The following is a 19,872-nucleotide window of genomic DNA, read 5'->3' on the forward strand; positions in this document are numbered from 1 at the left end:
CAGCAGTAGCCACAGCTTTTTTCCTGAGTGCTTCCTCTGTTGAAGCACCACATGCCTACTTGTTCTGTTGCTGCTTATCAAGATCATCAGTAAAAGTGTGTTTTAACCACATCTGCACTTTGCATAACACTCCCCAAAGTTTGATAACACTTCAGCATGATCCCTAGGTTACATAGAATTGAGGGTGGGGGGATGGGAGAATAGGTACACTGCTGTTTGCACTGTTTTGTTTTTCAGCTATCCAAGTAGATGTGTGCTTCAGTAGTCGAGAGCAGAGCAACATGCAGTCCTCCAAACGAAATTGTTTAAAGGGATAGGTTCACAAAAATGAAGCGATGCTTTGGCAGAAGGAGGTAGCAGGTCACCAAATGTTGCAGACGTGCAAGTGACTACAGATTGAGGGTGGGCAGCTGAATTGCTAGCTTGAGAAAAGACATTTCGTACTACCCGAGTTTGCATAAAGCAGACTGAAAAGCAGGGTTTGCTAGTTGCATGACAGAACAGGCAGCCATCTAAATCAGCAGAATTCGAGGTAGATACAAAAAAGAACCTTGTGGCATAAGCTTTCAGAGACCAGCTCTCCCTTAGTTGGCAGATTCCAACCTGCTCTTCACATGTGCGTATGCATAGCAGCATATGCATATTTTATATTCTAAACAATGGTTTGTAGGTGTGTGTAGAGATATATCTGCTCATTGGGGATAACTGTATATACATCTGATGAAGTGGGTTCCAGTCCACAAAAATGTATGCCACAATGTATCTGTAAGTCTTGAAGGTGCCACAAGACTCCTTTTTTTGTGTTTGCTATAAATTACCTGTCCCTCTGGAACAATTCAAGGTGTGGCTGCTGATTAATCTGTTCCTTCTTGCCTTCCTTTCCTACAAAGAAGGTAGCTGGAAACAATCGGGGGAGGGGAGAGAGAGCTTTTTCTCCCACGTGTACTGTGGTCTAAGAGTATACAATCTGGTCTCAGAGTATACAATCTGCAAGGTCTCTATCTTGTCCTAGTGGCTGAAATCCATGCCTGCTTACTAGCTTCCCAGTAATGCCCAGAATGACAGCCAGCAAAGAAGGTATCAGGGTCAAGCAAAGAGTGGCAAGAAGGCTGGAGATTACTGGGGTAGAAGCCAATTTAGAAGAGGCTACTATGTAGGATCTTAGAAACAATGTTTGGAGAGCAGCCAAGTGTACCGCCTACAATCTTCCTGACTCAGCATTCTCTTGCACATTTCAGCCTCTGGGAAGTCATAAACTGAGGTATTTATTAGTGAAAAATTGTATCCTGCCTTATTAGTCCAGCTTCCAAGGTAACTAGCAGGGTGATTAAAACAACAAAACAAAACCCAACAAAAAAGCAACAGCACTAGGGAGAGCATTCCATAGATGGGGTGCCACAACCAAGAAGGCTTGCTCACTAGTTGTCATCACCTAACTTCAGAGGATGGGGCATCTGGCAAAGGATGTTATGCCAGAGTGACTGACGTGGGGCCAGCAGCTAAATTTTAATTTGCTTATGTATTCTGTTAAATTTTCCTTACTTTCTAAGGCAGTAAGAAGTCCAAGGGGAGCACTACAGAATTTAGTTTCCTTTGGATGGGACAGTGGACTGAAGACTTCAGCCATTAAAGATGCAACCCTATGCACGTTTAGACAGTAATAAGTCGTCCTACTCCCAGCATTCCCAAACCAGCATTGCTGGCTGGGGGATGCTGGAAATTGTAGGACTTATTTCTGTCTAAACATGCATAGGGTTGTGCCCTAAAGAGCATTCTGATCTTTTATTAATTCTGTGATCATCCATCAGGAGACACTTTAGGCAAAAACATGGGCTTGAATCCAGTGGTATCCTTCTGCTTCTGGAGCAGATTTGGGGTACACACAGGGGGCTGCAGGGGGGTGGAAAGGACAGGGAAGTCCTATTGTGTGATGTTGGACTTTAGCCACTGTGTTAGGCCCACTCAGAATAACTGAGAAAGCCAGACTCCTAACAATACATATCTGTTTCTCACTACACTTCCTGAATCTGCTGAAATCATCTCTAAGATGACATGCAGTTTAAAAACTTTTATGAGTATGTCCAACGATTGGATTTCCTTCTCAAGTGGCCCAACATCAACTTCCTCTATTGAAAACATACAGCTGATTGGACTACAGCTCACGTGTCTGTCCTTTCCTTTGATCAGGGATGAACAGGTTTGATATTACTGCATTCAATTTGGCAGGTCCAATGTATAATCGAAAATTCAAATACAGACCACAGTGCGCAGGTATGCAGTTTACGATTATTTGTTCAAGAAATTTGGGCTAACCTCTGACACCAATATTTAAAATGTAAAGTGGCACATGCAAAACTATATGAGATTTTGCAAAAGAAAACAATTCCTTTTATTGATATGCAACTGCTGTAGTGCTTCTGCTGTTTCACCACTCATATCCTATTGCTCTTATGTCCAAGGTTTTGAATGTGAAATCTAGTTTTGGAGTTTCCCTCATGCTATGTTGTTTCCATTCCCATTCCGTTTTAAAAAAGCAACAGGTAGAAGCCCAATACATGTTTTATGATGGGCATTTTGTGTTGGGAGGTAGTCACTAGAACAAACCTGTCATGTTGGCAATTTTCCAAATATTTATACACATCAGTAGATTTATTCCCATTGCATTCAGAAGTGAGCACTGTTCACCCATACCAATTTGAACTGCAAGGTAACCTAATAACAGCCATTTCTAGTCTCACATCATAAAGTACAGAGACAGAAACAAGTCTAGCAGCTGTGCCCTGGTATTCACTAGAGTCCAAAGTGTTTACAAATTTTTACTAATTGGATATTTATATAAACCGCTGTGCAAATTGCTGGTGCTCACATACTGATTTTTGTGTGCTTGTGATGAACAAGCTGTCCATCTTAATCTAAAATTAAGTTTCTTCCTAGAATTTAAAACCAAGATGCATCATAAATGCCAACCTAGTTTACTCAAATGGGTTAATTTGAACTAGGAAGGGGCCCAACAATGCTCAGCCCTAGAACTTAGCTTCCTATCAAATTTCTTTGAGTAGGGCTATTAGTGTGGGTTACCCTGAGGCTTGACCTGGCCAGAGCTTTGGGCTTGAGACAAAAGATTGTCAAAAGCCTCATGGGAACCAATTGTTAGACCCTGTTCTTGAAGTTTTCTGAATGGATGCTAGGCAATACCTGAAAGAGGGCAAAAGCCAGTTCTCTCCCCCCCTCCCCCCCTCGCCCCATCCCACCCTATTCTGCCCTCACCTAAGGATGTCTAGGTGTCTGTGTGGGAACTGGGAAGAGAGACTGCAGTTTGAGTCCGACACAGAGAATTGCATTTGGGCTCTGTAAGCATCTTAGGGGGCTGTCTGTCTTCCTATGGTCTGATGCAGGAGCAGTGGACTGTGGCTGGGGTGTTTAAGTTGTGCTTTCACCTATGCTCAACTTGTATATTTGTAAATAAACAGAATTATTAGACAATGCCAATGAGCTTCCAATGGTCTCTTTCCAAAAGGAACCAAACCCAGATAAGCTGTGACAAATTTGTTTTTCCCAAGGGATATCATGTTATGGAACTTTTGTATTTAGCTTGATTATGGATTAGCAGATATGTTATGTCATATTCCTGAACAAAGTGTCACCATGTAACTTGTAAGTTTTCAAAATTCCTGGTATTAACTCACAGAGTTTTAAAATAGGGGACTTTGAGATCAGTTGTGTTTTTTATATATATTTTACTTTAAAATCTGAAGCAGTTCTTGCATGTTATGATCTAAGAGCATTAAACATACAAAACCCAAAGTGGTTGTGGGCAAATATATATTTAAAACATTCTAAGTTTAGTTCTATTTTGGCTAAATATTTGCAAGGTTGGTCCAGGAGTCTTGAAAGATCCAGAGGCTTCCTGGGCAAATATTTGTCAAAGCGCTGCACCCCTGGAATGTCTCTTCATTTGGAGAAGTAGGGGGAATGTAACAATATTAAGTAGTAATTAAAGGTTAAGTAGTAATTAAGCAATACACACTTACCTTGGAGTAAGCCCCATTGAACTCAGTGGGGCTTACATCTGAGTAGACATGCAATAGGATTGCAGTCCAAGTATCTCTGAGCATGTCAAGAATCAAATACTTCTATACCTTCAAATGCCCATTGGGATCAATTTGCATTACATTTTGCAGATAAAATTGTTTAGGCAATTTAGGACTCTGCCAAATCTTTCCATTGCGCAAACACTTGTGCATCATGCTTGTACAACACATTGTGCAACTACACATGCACAAACATAACTTTAGTTGGATTCTTCTCTTGTGCATAGTTCGTACCTTGTTTTCCGCTAGCGCAACATCATTTACACTAGTGGAATGACACAGTTAGATACCGCCCTTTGTATTTGCTCTGATGTGGATGCCATCATTTTGACAGAATCTGAGATGGATATAACCATGGCACTGTCTGGTCCTGTTGTTATTCATACTTTTTCAGCTTGTGCAGCCGGAGGATGTTGATAAGCTGTTTGGAGGACTGAGGCCTATCACTTTCTCTTTAGATACTTGCCACTACTGGCTAGCGAAGTCCGCCAGGGCTGAACTTACAATATGCATAATGGAAGTAGTCAATGCCTCATTAAGAGATGGGGTTGTTCCAGCAGGTCGGAAGAAGGCAGTAGTAAAACTACTGCTGAAGGAGCCAGGTCTAGATCCCTTGGCTATGGAGAATTATCACCCAGTTTTAAATTTATCATTTGTGATCAAGGTTTTGGAGCGGGTGGTGTAAAACTATCTCTAGGCAGTTTTGGATGACACAGATTATTTATATCTATTCCAGTCTGGCTCCTAGCCTGGGTATGGGACAGAAACTACCTTGGTCACACTGGTGAATGACTTACACCAGGGAATGGATGCAGGGAGCGTGACCTTCTTGGTTCTCCTGGACTTCTTATCAGCATTTGATACCATTGACCATCGTATCCTTCTGGACCATCCTTCCAGACCTTCCTGAGAGGAAGGATCCAGAAGGTGATGTTGGGGGACTTTTGTTCCATCCCTTGGCTATTGGCATTTTGGGTGCCTCAAGAGACACTTTGGACTCGACGTCCGGTAGGAGCCAATGTCGCCCTGGCAGCATTCCACAGAGTCTCCGCGGGATGCTATCCCAAACAGCTTTTTAAAAGGTTGAAAAACCTTTTCATCTCTCCCCTGGAATTAAAAGGGGAGTCAAGGCAGCATCTTGGTGAAGTCTTGGAAGAAAAGTCCTCTCGGCGAAGCAGCGGGGCTGAATTCTGAGACTAGCCTCCCAGAGCGTAACCATCGCAAAACGTTGTTTTGAAACTCCTATCTAATCAGGAGAAATCAGGGCTGACGTGTTCTATTGTAATATATGGATTAAGAAATACCAACAACATCTGAGGGATGGTTTAAGAAATATTAACAATATTTGAGGATATCTGAGGACCTGCAAGATCTGTTTGAAGAGAAACATGGCTACAGCAAGGAGAAAAGGAACTGGATCTCCGCCCATCTCCCCCGTAGTTCCTTTGGCAAAGGCTCCGAGAACCGAAGATACAGGGGAGTTACTTGCTCTGATAAAAATGTTGTCTTCGCAATTTGCTGAGCAGGCTAAGAGGTTGGATACAATTCAAAATTCCATCACTGCCCTGCAAGGGGCTGTGGATTTAATTAACACTTCTTGGCAAAAAAATGGAGGTGAAGGTTAACGAACTGCAAGATAGGGAGCAACGAACGAAACTGCGTCACAAGTTTTTTTCCAAAATTTCTCTGTCAGAATTTCCCAACTGGAGGCTTTTATGCGCAGAGCAAATGTACGTATCATTGGTATTAAAGATTTGCCTACTGATGTAAATTTGCCTACCTTTGTGGACAAGCTTTTGCATGAGATACTCCCTGTGCCATCTGATTATTTACTTGATATTGAGCAGGCATTCCGTGTGCCAAATGCCAAAGGGACTGGTTATACGATTATAGTCCAATTTGCAAGAATCTCCACAAAAATTATATCCTGCGTTTGGCAAGAGGGGGCGGAAATCTTTTTTGGAAACAAGATAAAGTTATGTTATTTCCGGATTACATCAAAGAAGTTGCTAAAAGAGGGCAATTCATCAAGGCGAAAAATCTGGCAAAACAAATGAACTTACAATATCACTTAAAATATCCTGCTACATTTTGCATTGTTTCTGAGGGTCAGATGAAGAAGTTCCTAATTCATGAAATGGCGGAGGCGTGACTAAACGCAAAAACGCATGAGAATTCTGTTCCAGCCCCATGAACTGGAATCTACAAACATGTTTTGTTAACTGGCTAAGTTTAGTCTGTATGATTCAGGCTAGGCCAGAGATAATTGCTTATACATATATCTGTTTACTTTCATTTTTCTCTTTTTTCTTTTTCTTTAAATCCTTTCTCTTTAAAATGGATATGATATACTGTACTTAAATATATTGTCTGAGAGTGTATAGAAGTGTGTACACTCATTTATATATCTAGTATAAAATATATTACTGATTGTTGTAAGGTTGCGTCTAAGCTTTATTATTATATAACATTATAAAATTTATTAGTGATTTATTATTATTATTTATCCTTTTTAATCTCCATTATTATTATTATTATTATTATTATTATCATCATCATTACCATAAGACTGGTTAATAGGATTTTTGGCTGGTTAAATTGTTAAGCTTTACTATTATATTCTAACTTAAGGGCAATATATGGTTACTGGAAATGAATTGTAGGCCTGCTTCCTTGCTATAAGACTGATGATATGGTACTGAAATGTAAGGTTGATTATTTATGCTGTATTGAATTGTAATATTGCCAATGTTATAGGTATAATTTTTAAGTAGAATGGGATCAGAAGCCCGTGTGTATTGGAGTTTAAATTTAATCCTTTAAAAAAAATTCTTTTCTTCTCCTTTTCATTATTGCTGTGTCCTCCTAAGAATATTGTATTGTTGGGAAACTGTAGTTAATGATTAGGTTGTTGGTACTGTTTATTTCATTTATAAAGACAAAAATAAAATAAAAAAAATTTTTTTAAGAGACACTTTGGACTCTGTTGTCCCCCATGCTTTTCAACATCTGTATGAAGCTACTGAGAGAAGTGATCTGAGATGTCATCAATATGCAGATGAAACACTCCGTATTTCTAGCTCTGTTTTCCACCATCTAATCCCAGGGAGGCAGTTGAGACCCCAGAAAGGGGGCTGGGGGCAATAATGAAATTGATGAGAGCTAACAAGCAGTACAGATAAAATGGAAGTACTGCAGGTTGGGAAGCCTGCTAATCTGGATGGAGGTTTGGATGTGACTCTGGATAGGACCACACTCCCCTAGAAGGGCCAGGTACGCATTCTGTGAGTGCTCCTGAACTCGGCGCTGTCTATGAAAGTGCAGATGGTGTCAGCTGCCAGGAGTGCTTTTTTTTAATCAGCTTAGACTGGTTTGGCAGCTGCATCCCTATCAAGAGAAAGCTGACATGACCACAGTGACACATGCCTCCGATACAGGCTGGTGGGTACTGGGATACAGCTTTCTCACTAGTGGCCCCATGCCTTTGGAATTCCCTCCCCAGGGAATGGGGAACGTATGGCCTCAATACTGCTGGCTATTAAAAAAAATATTGAAGGCACGTTTATTCAAGTCTGCATTTGGTGCTTAAAAATCATTAGGTGCTGCTGCTCCTGCGTGTGTGTGTGTGTGTGTGTGTGTAATTGTATGTTAATGTTATTTTTAATATTGTAAGCTGCCTTGTGAGGACAGTATGCCTTGAAAGGCAGGTTAAAAATATTTTATAATAATAATAACATAATTTATTATGTGTGTGTTGGTGTGTGTGTGTGTGTGTGTTGAAGCATGTGGCTTCCAGGCAAGCTTAAACCCAGAACCTCCTCTTTTTAGTAATTACAGTGTAATTATTAGACAATGGTCTCAGGCTGATGAACATAGGAGTAAACATATAGGAGAGAGTGGAAATAGTCAGTCTAGTAACAATATATACACAAAAGCATCTACAGATGTTTTCCCATCCACATGGCTTCTAGTACATCATCTGTCAAATCCTAATAAGGTGTCTCTTGCTGAAATCCTAGATTGGAGCTTTATATTATCTAAATCAGTTTTCCCCTGGTGGGTGCCCTCCAGATGTGTTGACCTACAAATCTCCTCATCCCCGACCACTGTGGCCAAGCTAGCTAAGGATGATTCCAGCATAGAGGGCTTCTGTGTAGAGCAGGGGTGGGCAACTTGTGGTCCTCCAGATGTTTTGGCCTACAATTCTCATCTGCCCTAGCCAGCATAGTAAATGGTGAGGGATAATGGGAACTGTAGTCCAACACATCTGGAGGGCACCAGCTTGGGGAAGGCCGGGTCTTTCAAGTGCCACGAGCCGCTACTGGTTTTGCTGCAACAGACTAACGCGGCTGCCTCTCCGCAAACTGTTTTCATCTGTCAGGGTGAGCTGTTTCTGAGACTGATTACACTCAGTCGGGCGATGACCCCAGTATCTCTCACCCCAGCTTGAGCAACGCACGCCTTCTGCGAAAGAAGAGCCCGCATCCACTGAAAGACCACCAGAGGGGATCACACGGTCGGCCTTCCTTGCTGGCGGTGGAAACCTTCTCCCTTTGGGGGCGGGCTTGGGCCGTCGTCGTGGCGATATGCTAATACCACCCCCACGCCGCCGCTTGGCCAACGGGCTGGAAGTGCGCGGTGGCGTCAGGGTCAGCACGCGTGACGTAAGGGAGGGGGTGGGAGGGAAAGAGTCGTGGCTGCTGCCGCTGCTGCTGCCGGGCCGGTGGGGGTTTTAATGGCAAAAGTTCTGCGCTGAGTGCGGTCGGGGAGCGCGGCTTCGTCGCCAGCAGGTGAGGTGACAGGGCTGCGCCGGGCGTTGCCAGGGGCGGCCCGTTTGGCGTGCGGGGTGGGCGTGGGGAAGTTCGCAAGAGGGAGCGTGCTCGGGTTCCCCAGTTGGGGGCGGGGGGCTGTCGTCGTCCTAACGCGTGGGCGTGTTAGGGCAGCTGCCGAGGCCCCAGCGCCTCAGAAGTGCCCACTGGAGTCAGCTGCTGAGGGGCGGGAGATCCAGGGAAGTTCGGGCCCCGCCGACTGGTTCTGTGTCCTGCACAGCAACCCCAGTGTTCCCTCCCTCCCGCTAAGCCTTGGAGGGCAGCTGATGCTTGCCGGCCCATGGAAGTGGGCTAGTGAGTGGCGGTTGCCGCTGCCTCCGACCGCTTGCCTTCCCTCTCACTTTGGGGGTGCAACGGCAAGGGCTGGGTACCCCGCATTGTCCGGACTGAGAGTTTGAGGTAAGCAAGTGAAGGCAGCGGCGGCTCCTGCCCCTCTTACCGCACCCCTTTTTTGGGGCCACCCGGCGGGGAGAAGTAGCTCGGGCAAGGCTGTCCCGAGAAAGCGGGTGAAGAACCAGAGAAGGCAGTGGCTGCTCTTCGTAGGAGTAGCTTGCCTCCTCCGGCTTGCTTACTGCTTCTGTAGTCTAGACGGTGCCGCAGGGCTGCAGCATTGCCTGGGGGAAAGAACGCTAGCTGGCTCTGCCCATTTGTCCGCTCAAGGCTGTGTAGCAGAAGGGACTGAGCCCAGTGCCTGCCACTTCGGTGTGCAAGCGGGGAGAGTTGGCGAGGAGTAGCTGCCTCATCCTCTCTCGCTCACCTGCAGGGCCAGCCCAAGGTGTTTTGATGCCTGAGGTGGAGCAGCAAATGGCGCCCCGGCAAGTCAAAGTGCATAGCACCCAAGGTCAGTCAAGTTATTTTGGCACCTGAGGCAGAAAATCCCACAAGTGTGCCCTCCTCTCCCTGGAAGTAAGAGTGCAACAGCAACAATAAACTAAACTATTTGCTGTCCTTTCACTGCACCCCAAATCAGCTGCTTGAGGCAGCTTCTGTGCCCAATCCTTAGGCAATGCCCTGAAAGAGAAGAGGTCAAACAAGCAGTGATGGCAGCTCATGCTTGCACTGTTGCTCTCTACAGGCAGTACCATGGTGCTGCCGAGAGAGAAAGCATGCACAATCTACAACCTCAGTCCACTTGTTTGCCCTTCCCTTTGGCAGTTGTTGTTGTTGTTCAGTCGTTCAGTCGTGTCCGACTCTTCGTGACCCCATGGACCATAGCACGCCAGGCCTTCCTGTCCTGTGCTCTCTCCCGGAGCGTGCTCAAGTTCATATTCATTGCATCCGTGATGCTATCTAGCCATCTCATCCTCTGCCGTCCCCTTCTCCTTTTGCCTTCAGTCTTTCCCAGCATCAGGGTCTTTTCCAGGGAGTTTTCTCTTCGCATCCCTTTGGCAGTGCAGTGGTATTAATTGGGTTGACAGGTGTGTGTGAGGATAGGGAGCAGTGAAGGTAAGTAACTGATTGGTTCCTCAAAACCTGGAACTGGGAGGTAAAGAGAGGAAAGGTTGAGATGTAGAATTGCCTCCCCCGCCCCCCAGCATAGGGGGGAAAACATTTAATTTTAAAATGTATATGCTGTGTTTAATTATGATCCTAAATTTTATTTATTTATTTCATTTATATCCTGCCTTTTTTCCTCTTGCAAGGAACCCAAGGCAGCTTACATTATCCTCCTCCTCTTCATTTTATCCTCACAACAACAACCCTGTGAGGTAGATTGGGCTGAGAGTCTGTGACTGGTCCAAAGTCACCCAGTGAGCTGCCATGGCCGAGTGGGGACTAGAACCCAGATCTCCCGGCTCCCAGTCCAACACTCTCGCCACTACACCACACTGGCTCTCAGTGTGGTTAAATAAATATAACCAAGTTTAAAATATAGAGAAACATCAAGATTTAGAAACATTTGTCCTGTGTTGGACTTGAAGAGATCATGTTGTGGCAAAAAGTCATGCTCCTAGCAGCAGTGGAGAAAATGCAAAGCATAGTGGCTGTCAACAAAAATGGTATGAAAAAAATGTGGATGACTGAAATGTTTTACTAAATTTTTATTTTTTCTTAATCTTTATACTGTATTTTAGTGCTTTAATAGGTACCTTATTGATGCCACTTAATTAAACTTTGAGGGATCTTTGCTATTACCCACCGCAAGTTCTCAAGACAGAATGGGGTACAAAGACAAATAAATAAAATGCATTTCTGATTATGGGCTCTGATTCTAAATAACTTTTTCTCTGCTGTTATGCATAATATATTTTAAAGAAACATTACCCTTTATGATTTAGTAGTAGGGAATTATGATAAAACAATCTTCTATTCAGAACATAGAATTACAATACTTTGATGAAAAGGCATCTTTGATAGTAGCTGCTCCTTAGAGTGTTTTTTTTTTAGTGTAAGGAGATCACTTTGTTCATGGTCCAATGTGGGTTGTTTGAGGGATTGAGGGAGTTTGTATTGTTTTGGGCTGGGGGTTGTATGGTCATAGCTGCGGTTGCTCTAGTGATGGAGGTGATTTTTTCAGTAATGTGAAATGCTTCTTCTTAGCATCCCACAGTAATTGGAGCACTTTGAATAGGTCATAAATACTTCCTCTGAAATAAGGCACGAGGAGAAGTACTGTAGCCCCTTTTGCATAGAAAGTATGGTAGACACTAGGGATGTACGAAAGTCACTTACCTTTTCGCAGCTTGGTTTCGCGGTGGGGGGGAGGCGCTTCGCTTTCCCCCCGAAGTTCAGGCGAAGGAGGGGAGGCTTCCTGCCTCACCCGGCCGAAATTCAGGCTGGGGGGGAGGCTTCCCGCCTCGCCCGGCCGAAATTCAGGCCGGGGAGAAGCGCCCCGTCTCCCCGGCTGCGAAACAAAAAGTAAAAAAAAAAGACCCCGTGATAGGCTACGTGACGATTTACGTAGCCTATCATGGCTAGATTTCCAAAGTCAACCGTGATAGGCTACGTAAATCGTCACGTAGCCTATCACGGGTGACTTTGGGAAAGAAAAAAAAAAGCGTGTACGCAAATAGCGGAGGCCCATGGGCGCCGCCATTTGCGTTCCTTATTTTGGCACGTCTAGTCTACGTAAAGATTTACGTAGACTACGGCGAAAATAAGGGCAACGCAAAGCGTGCCCTTATTTTCGCCGTAGTCTACGTAAATCTTTACGTAGACTAGACGTGCCAAAATAAGGAACGCAAATGGTGGCGCCCATGGGCCGCCGCCATTTGCGTACGCGCTGTCAAGGGCTCCTTGGAGGGCTCTCTCAGTCTAATCCAGTAGCCAAGTCCAGACACAGACAAAGGGATTCTTTTCAAAGCTTTATTCTTCTCTTACAACTTAACAACTCTACAGGTAGCAACTAGATCTGAGCAGCAGCATCCCTATGCCCTAAGTTGGAACAGTTGGTCCCCGTTTGAAAGGCAATTACTGGCAGACCCCTGAATATAAGGACTAGGGAGAATCCCTCCCCTTTTCCCTTGGATCCTCTGGGCGCAACCGTTCTTTGAGCGCCAACCGGGCGCTACGCCTCCTTTCCGCGCTCTCCATTTGGCGCCGCTCTCTGCGTCTGCGCCGTGCATCCAACCAGTCTGCTATCAGTGCTGGGTCACTCCCTGGACTGCTTTCTAATCTAGGAATTTTGGTGGGAGGAATCTCTGTCAGCTGCGGGCCCTGGGAAAAAGGGGCGTGCTCCTCTCCCAGGAGCGACTGCTCTTCCTCTGAATCAGAACTACTCTGGGATTCTATGGGCTCAGTGTCCACCCTGACACGCGCTTTTTTTTTTTCCTCAAAGTCACCCATGATAGGCTATGTGACGATTTACGTAGCCTATCACGGCTGACTTTGGAAATCTAGCCGTGATAGGCTACGTAAATCGTCACGTAGCCTATCACGGGTGTTTGGGTTTTTTTTACTTTAGTTTTTTTTTTTGCAATGGCGGCAGAGGCAGCCGGTCGGGAGACCGGCCGCCACACCCGCCTGCGACGAACTGCCGCCGAACCACCTCCGGGACCCGCCGCCGGGAGGGACATTCGCCAAAGGTAAGTCCCGTCCCGGGGGGGGGGGCGGGGGGATGGTGGATAATTTCACCGCCGATTTCAGGGGGCCGAATGCGTTGGCGCTCGGCCCCCTGAAGATTCGGGGAGAAATTCTCCGCCATCCCTAGTAGACACCCATAAGAAGTTGAATAGTTATGTTCTGCTTCAGTTTTCTCTGTGTAATGGAGACTTCTGTGTTGTTGTCCATGAAGAAGCATGATGTTTTAGGAAAGTCAGGGCAGATTCACATGCCACTATATTGGAGTATTTGTAGTTGGTGGTTTCTTTTTGTCAGTCTATGCTCCATTAGAACCTGATTTATTGTGCTTTATTTATCATGTTTATAGCTTGCTCTGACTTGTAGACTAGAGAGTATGTTAATAGCTGGCCTTCATAACTTCCTATACACATTTACCTGGGAGTAAGTCCCTCTCAATTCAGTGCAGTAGACATGGAGGGGCTGTAGCTCTGTGGGAGAGCACATGCTTTGCATACAGGAAGTCCCAGGTTCAATCCCTGGCATCTCCAAATAGGGCTAGGGAAGCATCCTTCCTGAAACCTTGGAGATCTACTTCCAGTCAATGTGGACAATACAGGGTTAGATGGTCTGATTCAGTATAAGACAGCTTCCTATGGCCCTAATGGGGCTTATTTCTGAGTAGACACGTATAGAATTTCATTGTAAATGGTATAGAGATGAGACCAAACATATTAAACTAAATTTTTATTACGGGGGGAAAATCGCTAAAAATATTCTGTCCAGTTTACTTGTGCTTGTTTCCCTAATATTTCTCAGCCCCTTTGCCACATAACTTTCCCTACAAGCTCTTACTGCTTTTGCCCAGATTTCAAAAACCCCACTGCAAATTCTTCAAAATCAAAATCATTGTTTGCAGTTAGATTTTTGTGTGTGGTAAAATACTAGGATGAAAGCTTCATGAGAGACCCACATGGTTTGATAGAGAAATGGCCATTTGAATGACATCATATAGAGGGATCATCCTTCCATAATGCAACCATCTTTGATATGGGACATGTTTCCAGCTGGCAGTGCTGCAGAGCTTTAAAATTGTGATTTCTGAAACAATTAGAAGCTAGAGCAGGAAGATGGTTAATTCCCCCTAAGAATGCAAAAGTAGGAAATGGTGTGAGGAATGCACAGAGTTCCCTGGAAAGGGTGTGGAGTGGGGGTGGGACAGGACTGGACTGGACTGGAAGCATGGAAATACTGGGTTTGATAGTTTACAGTATCAGTTTCCTTGTGAGTAGGAATACTGGATAATTATGATGTGTTTGTGATACTTGTTTGTTTACATAGATGCAAATTGAGCAGGGGGTATTACGGAAGCAGGCAGATAGGCATTATGGTAGTCTTAACACAGCATTAGCAGCAGCAGACTTCCAATAAAATTTCTTGCCAGTCAGCTGCAACAACTCAGTCCCTCCACCCCCTCCCTCTTTTTGCTGGTTATATTTAAACTACATAACTGTTTCCTCCAGATCCCACACAAGGAAATGGGGTGTGGCATGAACATTCCAGTGGTTTGAAGTAGCCACCAGCCATCAAAGCCTATTAAACTATCAAGGTCATTAAAACTACTGCCTCTAGCTACTTAAATGGAGAGAAAAGGTCATCTCCTCTCTCTGCATGTCAGAAAGTATTCCAGTCTGCAAATAATTTTTATCAGGAACCAGTTGAGCAATGAAGGGCCACATCATTGTCTATAACTTGGCTCACGGGGGAATGAGTCAATGGACAGAGCCAAAGGACTCTTTAACATGTTCCTTCCCAACATAAACAGAGGATTTATAGAATTTCCCTTTACTGTGCAGCTCAACCGTTCACTTTGCCAATGAGCATAAACATTGACCAACAGGAATGAGCCCACAGTTGGGGTGTGTGTGTGCAAAAGCCTGTGTTTCTACTTGTGTAGGAGAAAGTGCTGAGCTGCATAATTTGGTGGATCTCAGGATTGGGGGCTGCTTCTTCATGTATGGGTCACCTTGAATGCAGGAAATTTTATTTATTTATTTTAAACATTTATTGGCCACCTTTTAGGGCAGAAGCCCTCCCAAGGCGGCTTACAGCAAAAAAATACATAAAACAGTTAATATTAAAAGTGATAAAAACATAAAAACAATAAAAGCCAACAATAAAACCAGCAACAACTATATTTATATTAAATATTAAATTAATAATAATAAATTAATAATATTAAATTAAATATTTAATAACAATATGAAATGATAATATTTATATTGATTTTTTAATAAAATATTTATATAAATTATTTATATAAAATGCTTTGAATGCAGATGAGGCAGGATATAAACATTTAAATAAAACACTTGTGGTCAGATAGGAAGAACTTGGCCTGCCAGTTGCCTAGAATAATCTGTCCCCATCAGCATAGGACAAAACTAGCTTCTTGTGACTTCTCATCCTCAGCCTTAATATATATTAATTATTTTTCCAATCTAGTAGATGAAAACCATCTGAAAGTGAGGATTTTTCCCTTTCAAGTTTGACAGAATCTTAAGAGGTGATATTGCCTGTGAATTTTGAGAGAACTGAGTTCAGATGAATGGAGTTTATGCCAGAATAAAGAGCTTTGTGAAATTATAGAATGTAGGAAGTGGCAAGTAGGCCCAACTTGTTAAAAATGGGGATGTGAAAGAGAAATCAAGTTTCCAGGATTTGTTTAGTCCTGGTTTCTGCAGTAATGGCCAGGTGATTTTTGTTATTTGTCAGCTATTTAAAATTTCTGAAACTACTAACTGAAACCACCTATTGACTTCAGGGACAATTGCTGAATAGCAGTCACCTCTTTATAGGCCTACTGTCTGTGATAAGAGAGGACCCATATAGACATATGTTACAATTAGTTTAAGTGCCTTTATACCCCACTTTTCTTCCAAGGAGTTCAAGGTGGCAATCATGGTACTCCCCCCCCCCCGCCATTTTATCCTCTCAACAACTTTTTGAAGTAGGTTAGGCTGAGAGTTAGAGACTGTCCCAAGGACACCCAGTGAGCTTCATGGCTGAACAGGGATGTGAGCCCAAGGCTGCCAGGTTCTAGTCTGGTGCTCTAACCATTATTACACACTGGTTCTTGTGTCCTTTTTCCAATCTCTGTTGCCAAGTGGAAGATGAATGGCCTACTTTGGGCATTATCCAGTGTCCTGGGAAATTGGTATTGATCTTTCTGTGCTAAAAAAAATTCTTCTCTGTGGTTTTAGATAAGGTTCTTTGTTATTCATGTGCCTGTTTGTGCTTTGCAGAGTTCCATAAGAATCAAAACAGTACTTTAAGGATAGTACTGTTTTCCCATCTCCTTGGGCCTGTTTTCTTAGGTGTCTCCTCTTCCTGTCAAGATGTTCACAGGATCATGTAGTTTTCAATTTGGAATTCTCATACTTTTTCATAAGTGTTTATATTTGTTTTTCAGAAAAAATAGGGGGACCATGAGGGAATTATTCAGAAGTTGACAGGGGCTTTACTCCTATTCTGTCGAGTTGGCACAAGCATTGCCTTGCATTGTAGTGATATGTCATCATATTTAGCTGAAAGCACAGCAAAGTGATTCAGTGACTTAATTGTGCTTTTCACCCTATATCTTTCCTGGTTGGTACACTAAGCTCTGGATTGTTATAATGCATGTGCAGCCAGGCTGTGACTTGCATTCCCACTGACAATATTAGCAGTTGCTTTTTTCACATAGCAGCAAGTTATATTATTGGGGTGACTTCTTATTTGTATGCCATAAATGAGGAAAGTGCTGTAGTGTAGCATTTTCAACCTTGAAGCCATTGACTAGAACTGGGGGTGTGCTTCATATTTGTTTTTGATTGCTTATTTATTAGATTTGTATACCACCCAACTGGCAAATTTGCAGTCATAAAACCAAAAACAAATACATCAATAACAAAACAACAAAGCAATAATAATACAACAACAAAGTATCAAAATATAATATCAAACAGTAAAACATTAAAAATATTTAAAACTTTGAGAAGCCAGCAGTAAAATTAATAAAGCTAAAGATTAAGTGCACGCTTAAAGAAGAAGATCTTAACCTGGTGTCTAAATGTATATAATGAAGACACCAGGCGGATTTCCTTGGGAAGGGTGCTGCAGAGACTGTGGGACACTACAGAGAATGCTTGTTCTTTGGTAGCTAGCCACCCATTGCACAATTGTGAGTAGTGGCACCTAGGCCCCATCTACATGGCACCACTTTCACCCTTCACCCCGCTGCAACTGTGCAGCATTTCAGCTTTGAGTTAGCTTCTGCTGGTATACACTCACGATTTACTGCAGGCTTCCCTAACAGACTCCACCATGCCCTATTTTTTGCCATTATACTTTAATGCACAGCTGTGCAGTCCTGTGAGCATGTGGGTGCAACATTTCAGTGGCTGTTTTGTATTTTAGGGGTGCTGTTATGTCTTTCCGTCCCTTGTTAGGTAAAAAATGGCTGTTCTGTGCTCCTTCAGTTCCACGCCATCTGTTTGCCAGTTCTCTAGCCTGAGACTCTTGCGATGATTCATGCCTACAAGCCTACCTATCGCTCCAAAATGGTTGCTGGAGCGAAGTTGGTCCTCCCCCCAGCCCTTGGGCACTGAGTCCAAAAGCAACCATTGTGAAGATATGAAGCTGTAAAAATGTGTGAAAGTGTGATTAAATGCCTCCGTAACTGCACAGCTGCAAAGGGACGGGGGGAGGAAAGGGGTGTCACAGAGTGATGCAAGCACTATGCACGCTTACAACACGCCCACTGCAAAATGCGAAGTCAGTTTGGTGAAGGGACAGATGGCCCGCAACCATGGGGAAACCTGAAGCAAACCAAAAACATTACAGCAAAACACCTCCTTGGAAATCTGCATTTTCTGGCAGAAAACCACTGATGGCTGCGAGGTGGCAACTGCATCATCTGTCCTGAGGGACCTCGACTTTCAGCCGCCCTGGAGTAAAAGTCTCATGTAGATGGGGCCCTAGAGAAGAGCCTCTAAAGACTATCTTAGCAATCAGGGAGGAACATATAGGAGAAGGCACTCCTTCAGGTGGTCCTTGAGACATAAGTGTTACTTACGAGTCAAAAGTTGGACTAATTGGTTGTCAACAAAATTCAGTTGATGGATTCCCTTTAAGAATGGTTAAGAATTGCTAAACTACTCTAAGGCCCTTTCTAGAATTTGCTCCAGGAGGATATTGTGTGCTTCTGCTAGCACTGTACAAATGTCTAGCCATAGAAGATTATACTGATAACCTCTATGATTATATTTTACTAGTGTTGAATGATCTTTGCTGGCTTCCAGATTATTTCCGGATAAAATTCAGAATGCTGGTCTTGACCTAGAAAGCTCTAAATGGCCTGGGATTAGCATGTCTGAAGGACTGTCCCCTCCTGTATAACCATGGAGATAATCTACTGAGCATTGGTCCAGGTGCTCCCACATTCAGAGGATGTGTGGCTACCAGACACAAGGCCTTAACTGTTGAATTCCCTCCTCAACACACATTCACTTGGTACCTAAGCCCTGTTTGGGCATTCATTTTCAGGCGAGTACCATCACTTGAGAGGGAGAATGGGGCTGTGCTCCCTCCCCCCACCCCACTGTCCACACATTAATGGGGGAAGGGTTGAAGTAGGGAGCCTGCTCTACATGTGATTTACAACCCTGTGTGATCAGCATGGGTAAAAAACTTTTCAATAAATAATGTGATATTTTCCAGTCCCTGTATTTGAAAAATGCAGGACTAGCCTTGTTGGGGTGGGAAGGCCAAGTCTTTAAAAATAAATAAATAGTAGGAGGTATGCCTTCCCATGTTAGCAAAGGAAGCATATAATCAGGGGAGGGAGAAGGGCAGAGTTAGAGAGAAAATAATAAGTCATTTTTCTCTTTCAAAGGTGGAGGGAACAGCTATTGTTTCATTTTCCCAGTAGCCCTTGGTGCAAATTGAAATCTGTTTTGCATCTATCACAGTCTAATAATCTAAGGGCGCAATCCTATGGCCACTAGTCAGCGGCTAGATGGCCATAGGGTAGGTTGGTGTCCGGGAACCGACCTCGGAGCCCGTGCTCTGAGGTTGGCTCCCTGAGGCCTCATAGGCAGCGCAGAACGGCCCCACACTCTGCTCAGAAGAGGAGCACGAAGCGGCGAAAATGGGGCATTCCTGGGGGCATGGCGGAAGTGCTGTTCCAACGCTTCCTATGTATCGTCCGGCATCTGCCCCCCCCCCCAACTTCCTGTGGCTAGACAGCCGAATTCGGCTGTCTAGCTGCGAATGCGGGGTGGCTGAAACACAGAGGGGATGATGCCCTCCACACTGTTCCTGCCTTGCATCAGATAGGTGGTTGCCTCCAAGTTCGGAGGTGGCCGCATATCCCAATGGGATTGTGCCCTAAGCCTGCATAACACCTCCTGTGCTGCACCTTAAGACTGTTACCAACTACAACCTTTGGGATTTTTCAGTCATGCCCAGCTCTCTCACTTTTCCTTCCACCTCTTCCCTTCCCCAGTTATTTTGCTTAACTTCTAGCCTGAAGAAGAGTTCTAGAGCACTAAAAAACTTGCTTACTATTCTGTGACACTTTAGTTGGTCGTAATAAAAGCATTACTCTAATGTGGCTTTTACATTTTTCATCTAGCAAATAGGAGTGCTTGGTGGCATTCTCTTGGCAGACATTTTTTGTCTGCCCAAGGCCTGGGGGCTGGGGCATGGGGTATGTTCCTTATTTTATTGGCAGATTGGCATAAAATTGACCTAGTTTTTCACTATTTTTCCAATGCCTTTCACCATGGAGATGCCAATGGACAGAGGATCACCTTTTTGCACTCACAGAAAAACATTCCCGGTCCGTGATAGCTTTCAGTTTATACCAGAGGTTCAGGCTGTATGTCACTCTACTCTTTTTCTGATTCTAG

General features: G+C 44.0%; 1 protein-coding gene and 1 long non-coding RNA gene across 4 annotated transcripts in view; one reads left to right on the top strand and one right to left on the bottom strand.

Moving 5' to 3' along the window:
- The window catches only part of LOC146348425 (uncharacterized), a 30,704-nt gene extending 21,854 nt beyond the window's left edge, over positions 1 to 8,850 (bottom strand). The window contains exon 1 of one of the 2 annotated variants that reach the window (XR_014790632.1): positions 8,532 to 8,646. This is a non-coding gene — a long non-coding RNA (uncharacterized LOC146348425). Of the gene's footprint in view, positions 1 to 8,531 lie in introns of both variants that reach the window. The other variant, XR_014790631.1, reaches the window with a different exon arrangement.
- The window catches only part of PPARD (peroxisome proliferator activated receptor delta), a 73,901-nt gene continuing 62,766 nt past the window's right edge, over positions 8,738 to 19,872 (top strand). For both annotated transcript variants that reach the window (XR_014790630.1, XM_084853089.1), the window contains exon 1: positions 8,738 to 8,881. The gene's annotated coding sequence lies outside the window, so the exon portion shown is untranslated. The remainder of the gene's footprint in view (positions 8,882 to 19,872) is intronic.

The sequence above is a fragment of the Heloderma suspectum genome, chromosome 4, assembly GCF_057233095.1.
Source record: "Heloderma suspectum isolate Gila_16-S chromosome 4, 16-S_ref, whole genome shotgun sequence".
Classification (NCBI taxonomy): Eukaryota; Metazoa; Chordata; class Lepidosauria; order Squamata; family Helodermatidae; genus Heloderma; species Heloderma suspectum.